Here is a 6087-nt window from a genome sequence, read left to right on the forward strand (position 1 = left end):
GTGGAATAAGAGGGACACTGTACACGGATGTCTGACGCAAACAGTGGGATCGGATGGAAAGTACAACTGTGTGTTTGGAAGACGAGCCGACTTGTACCACCCTCTGACCAGCCTTTTGCCGTCGAAGGGTACACAGAAAACCCCCTTTCTTTCTGAGATTACACACACACACACTCATACACACACATATTTATTTCACCTAAACACACACCGAGCCCCCCTTCCAGGACTGATTTCCACAGTCAACCCGTATGTTGTCTGAGCCTCCAAACTGCACTGCCAGCATGGCTTAAAGAGTAGTAAACTACACTGGAGTAATCCTTGACTTGAATGGAAATTGCTATCTTTGTAATAGACTAGACTGGGAGGCGGGCAGCTGGTCAACACACAGATCTGAGAAGTGTGTCAGCTCCTGCCTGCAGATGTACAAACACTCGAACACACACATACACACACACACTGTGTCTGTATCTATGGGGGGGGGGTTAAAAAATAATAATAATTGAAAAAAACTTTAAAAAAGAAACTACTTAAGACTGTTTGTTATTGTTGATGTCAGTTAATTGAACATTCCAAAAAGGGGACCAAACATGGCCGCCAGTAGAAGCCTATCAGGACGAGAGTGTGTGTTCTAGTGTTTCTAGATCTAGAGACATACAGTATAGCATCCTTGTTTCCTCTCTTAGCTAGCCTTCAGGTCATACTGCATGCTTCCTACTACCCTGTGTTAAAGTTAAACTCCTATACAGGGTCATATATGCACACACATACACACAGACATATATGCACATACACACACACACACATGCACATACACGGTAGACTTTAGGATAGTAGTTTAGGGTGGGTGTGTGTGTGTCGAAGCTATGAGATAGCTTCTCTTTGTGCACTTTGTAGATTTTATACCCTGCCACCTAACACGGACGTTTGACCAAAAACACTTTTATACTGAAAAATATGAATATTCTGAATCATTCGCTGGATAGGTGTTTTTCTTTTTCCTTCTTTTTCTCTTTGACATTTGGGTTTTAGGGCACCGTTCTGTCATTTTACTTAGTGAGTGGTCAGAAGTTTTACAATGTTAGATAATGGGCACATCATCATACAGTTTACACAACTCTTCAATCTTTCTCTTCTTTTTATAACTTCTACTGTGCGCATCCTTCTTGCCTTTCCTTCTACCTTCATCAGCTTTAGTTTTTTCTCCTAATTACTCCTTTGTCCTTATGCTCCTTGCTTCCTTCTATTGAGTAGACTGAGTAGAAGAATTCAGTTCAGCGTGTTCAGGTGTTTAAAACTCAACATATTGTCAGAAATCACTTAATATCGGCAGTCGTAAGAAATCTATCAAAAGTCAACACTGGCTCTCGTAGGACACGGTTCCTCTTTCCACTATTGCTGTCAATGTTGAACAAAAGGGCCCGTTTTAATGTGTATTCCCAAGTGAAGTTAAAAGGCAGGGTGCATCACTGTTACTCATATAAATGAATACTCCAGGACGTGCGTCAGAGTAGCGGGTACTTGTGTGGCTCTCGGTTGGCAAGAACACAGCGCAGTGTTTCAGCAGAGTCACGTGGCAAAGCAGAGAGTTTGCAAAATGACTCGTTACAGAAGCAACACACACACACACACGCACATACTTGACGATCTGGTGTGTATGAGTGTTCTAGAAATCCATAATCTACTGAGTAGGGGAATTGTTTTTTTGAGCTCAAGGATTTTGATGGGAAAAGGACTTGATATCCCATTAGCTGAGTGTCTGTCTGTATTCGCTTCTTTTCTGTTCTATATTCTCTCTATTTCTCTCTCTGTTTCTCTCTCTCTCTTACACACACACACACACACACACACACACACACACACACACACACACATCTATATTGGCTGCAAACAATGCAAGACAAAAGTCACCTTTGAACGGTGCACACTGCCCCTCCTTTGGTTTGGTGTGTGAGTTTTATGCACAATATCAGGTTGCAATATTATACTTCTGTACAGAGAAAATCTTTGTTTTCAGTGTTGGAAACTATTTAATTTTTTTTTATTTGAATGGTATTACGTGTTGAATTCATTTCAATAACAACGTGGCTTTTGATTCTGCTTCTTTAAAAAAAAAGACTGGCATGTTTTAGATTCTTGTGTGATTTTTTTATTTCATTTTTTATTCCCTCTAATGTGTTGTTGGTTGGGACCTCACTGTACAGTCCTCAATGCTGGGTTAACAGACTAGATAACTATCCTAGTTTGCTTGGCAGTTAACTAGCAACACGTAGCTGGGTCTCTCATCTGAATCACACTCAATGAATAATGATAGTCCAGCCTGTGTGGTACATACCCCCTCCCACCCACATAGTTCTCTTCCACTACGAGTCTGTGCTGTTTCACCTCTGAGAGTGAGGGCGTGTGTGTGTGTGTGTGTGTGTGTGCGTGTGCCTGCGTGTAGGCATTTATATAAGACCGAGGATGATTTGTGTATCGAAAGCTGTTTGTGGCGTGCGTGTATTTGTGTGTGTGTGTTCTTTTCTGTACTCTATTCCCTTCGTCCTACACATTACATTTGACCTGGCTCTTACTCATATAACACTAATACAGTTACACAAACACATACACACACACACACACACACACACACACACACACACACACACTCACATATGTTAAGTCTGTACCGTTGTGGTTAAGAGAGCGCATAAAATTAGTAAATTGTGTACGTCCACTATCACAGAAATTTTTACCATTTTTTTTTTGATTTTTTGATTTTTTTGAATTATTGTTTTGCATGACATGCTTGTGTTTCTGGTGGTACCTATTTTGCTGCGACACCTGAGTTCTCCCTGAGTTGACCCATCCCAGGGCTTTATATACACCAACGTTCGCCTCCGCCATGGTTAGTGCAACTCGAGCCCCGGATGCTTAAAACAGTCCCTCCTCCCGGCCTGTGATGTCACCAGTATGGCACCCAGCTGGTTACTGCACAACGTCAGCCGCTGCCCAGGAACATTGTGGAAACTGTTCCCAGGCTCAGCACTGTTCTAAGTTTGACCCAGGTGTTCACATATTAAATACAGTTGTTTGGTGGAGGGAGTGCGTTGGTGATTAGTCCTCTGGGTCTCCCTGCTGTGTATCTCACTTGTGTATAAGTTCAGGGGTTTCTAAGCTACTAGTTGTGTTGTAAATAATACCTTGTCACTCAGTACCTCTGTACAATCTGTAAATAAGTAAAGGTTACATTTTTCTACTTGTTTGGGTTGTTGATCAATCTTTTTTATCTATCTGTCTGTCTGTCTGTCTGTCTGTCTGTCTGTCTGTCTGTCTGTGCGTCCGTCCCACCGTCGGTCGATCTATTTGTCTATCACTGATATATTAAGCCACGTGAAACAACTTAAAGTATGATTTATCAGCAAGTATCTATCTATACATCTGCTGTTTGCTGGCTACTCAGAGAAAAGGGCTTTTTTGGATTCTGCTGCAAGAGAGCTCTCTCTACCCCACTCTCCGTATGCTTTCATAATGCACCCTCAGCATGTGTGTGTGCAAAATGTGTATACGTGTGTGTGCGTGTGTGTGTGTGTGTGTGTGTGTTTAGATCAGTGTTCTGGTAAAAGCTTTATTTTTATATTTTGGTCTCCCTCAGGAGACGGACGCTCTAATCTGGGCTGAAGTGGGACAGAAGAGGGGAACAGAGAGGAGCACACAGACACAAATCCACACAAACTCTCAGACGCACACCAACACACAAACACTTATGCATGCAGCGAATCAGCACACACGACTGCGCTGGAGGACCTGTCACAAGCTATAGACCAGCTGCAGCCAGAGGAGGAGGAAGGAGGAGAACAAAGAACTGAGGAGTCCCGCTGTGACCGTCCAGACTTTCTTTGAAAAGGCTCGCAACGAAAACATCACAAAACCAAGTGTCTACAGCCTATATGCCTGTATGTGCATACAGGATGTGTGTGATTGCATTCATATGTATGATGTATGTGGGCTCATCTGGGTATTGCTTCCTCTGAGACAGGGTGTGAGGACTACGGCGGCCCTAATTCTTCCTGACATGATCCATATGCTCGCATCTAATGGACATGGTAACAACACACTCTCTTAGACACAAGCCTCTGCCTCTTATTTAATTAATAGAACTGAGCCGCTCCACATGTCAAGTTGCAATGCAATTACTGTAACACACAGGAGCAGAATAGACATGTTCCTTGTACCCCTGCAGTAACATAACCCTTAACACACACACACATATGGGCATATCCCTGATATACGTAGACGTAATCCCATGGCCGCACACACATCTGATTGGGTGCTCTACCACATCTAGACACACTGTACGGGTGTGAGATTAAGCAGATAAATTAGGATAATTAATTTCCTGGATTAAGAGCGTCTCCATTGGAGCAAACCCCACGGCTAGAGACGAGTCCGGGAGGAAAGCAAGAGACATAAATGAGAGAGAAAAAGAGATGGAGCAGCGGATGATGGAGGACGATGAGGCTGATAAGCGTTGACTTTAACAGGCCCGCTGTAGGCCGTTGGCTCTCCACAAGACTTCAAACATCCTCATTAACCAGAACTCAGCCTACACACTTAACACGTGTGTGTGTGTGTGTGTGTGTGTGTGTGTGTGTTTGCATGTACACTTGTGTTCTTTAACTGCTGTGATTGTAGTATGTGTGAAAGAGATAGATAGATAGATAGATAGATAGATAGATAGATAGATAGATAGATAGATAGATAGATAGATAGATAGATAGATAGATAGATAGATAGATAGATAGATAGATAGATAGATGGATAGATAGATAGATAGAAGAAGAGGGGGAGAGAGAGAGAGATAGCAGCGTGTCAGCCTACACACTAAACAAACCCATGAAAATTCATAAGGACCTGGCGACGCCTACTCACAAATACTAAAAATACTGGAGTGAGTTGAGCCTAGTCAGAGGGGAGGAAAGGGGAGGAAGAAGAGTGAGAGAGAGAGAGAGAGAGAGAGGAGATGAATAGAGAGAAATGAGAGAGCAGCAGAGGAGGAGGAGGGAGAGAAGATGAGATAGGTGTAACATGTAGAGCAGTAAGAGAAATAATAGTTACATCTGCATCCAACTTGGAACATCTATTCTGAGCCGCCAGCGGTCAGCACACTCTGTGTGTGTGTATGTGTTAGTTTCAGCATTACATTTTTTCACATTTTCCCTTGATATCGTGAGCTTGGCGAAAAGAAAGAAAAATACGGTTTCAAATCATTTCAACATGTTGACATTCAAACATTTGTGTGTGTGTGTGTGTGTGTGTGTGTGTGTGTGTGTGTGTGTGTGTGTGTGTGTGTGTGTGTGTGTGTGTGTGTGTGTGTGTGTGTGTGTATCTTCACCCTGATTTGATGGGGATAGGCAACATTTTACCGTCAAAGTCATCCATCCAGCAAGAAGAAGAAGGGTGGGAGGGATGGACGGTTTGATTTCGATTTTTGCTTTCAGGACATATTCCAAAATGTTTGTTTTCATGGCAATGGGACTCCTGATGCTGGGCTTTCTGCAGGTTTCATTAAATGTTGATAGATGATGTTTCATGGACAGCTCAGCCTTATAGCACACACAGTGTATAGTTTTTTCTGATCCACTATCTATCTATCTATCTATCTATCTATCTATCTATCTATCTATCTATCTATCTATCTATCTATCTATCTATCTATCTATCTATCTATCTATCTATCTATCTATCTATCTATCTATCTATCTATCTATCTATCTATCTATCTATCTATCTATCTATCTATCTATCTATCTATCTATCTATCATATAAGTTATATGATAGATAGATAAATAAAATATCTCTGGTTTTGCTTAAATGTTATATGATATAACATTTAAGCAAAACCAGAGATATTTTATATTTCATTTTGTCTATACCTGACGCCTACATTACCCACAATGCAACCCAGCCAGCAATGGAGATTTGGGAGTGTCATGAGGGGTGGCTACCCCATGGTTGCTACAGGTAAGCTAACTTCTCTCTCACTTTAGTCCAGATTTCTCAGACCCGGCGCACCCTGTTTAATGTCACCAGATTTATGTCCAATA

Source organism: Ammodytes marinus (assembly GCF_949987685.1).
Source record: "Ammodytes marinus genome assembly, chromosome: 6".
In the NCBI taxonomy this organism is placed as follows: Eukaryota; Metazoa; Chordata; class Actinopteri; order Uranoscopiformes; family Ammodytidae; genus Ammodytes; species Ammodytes marinus.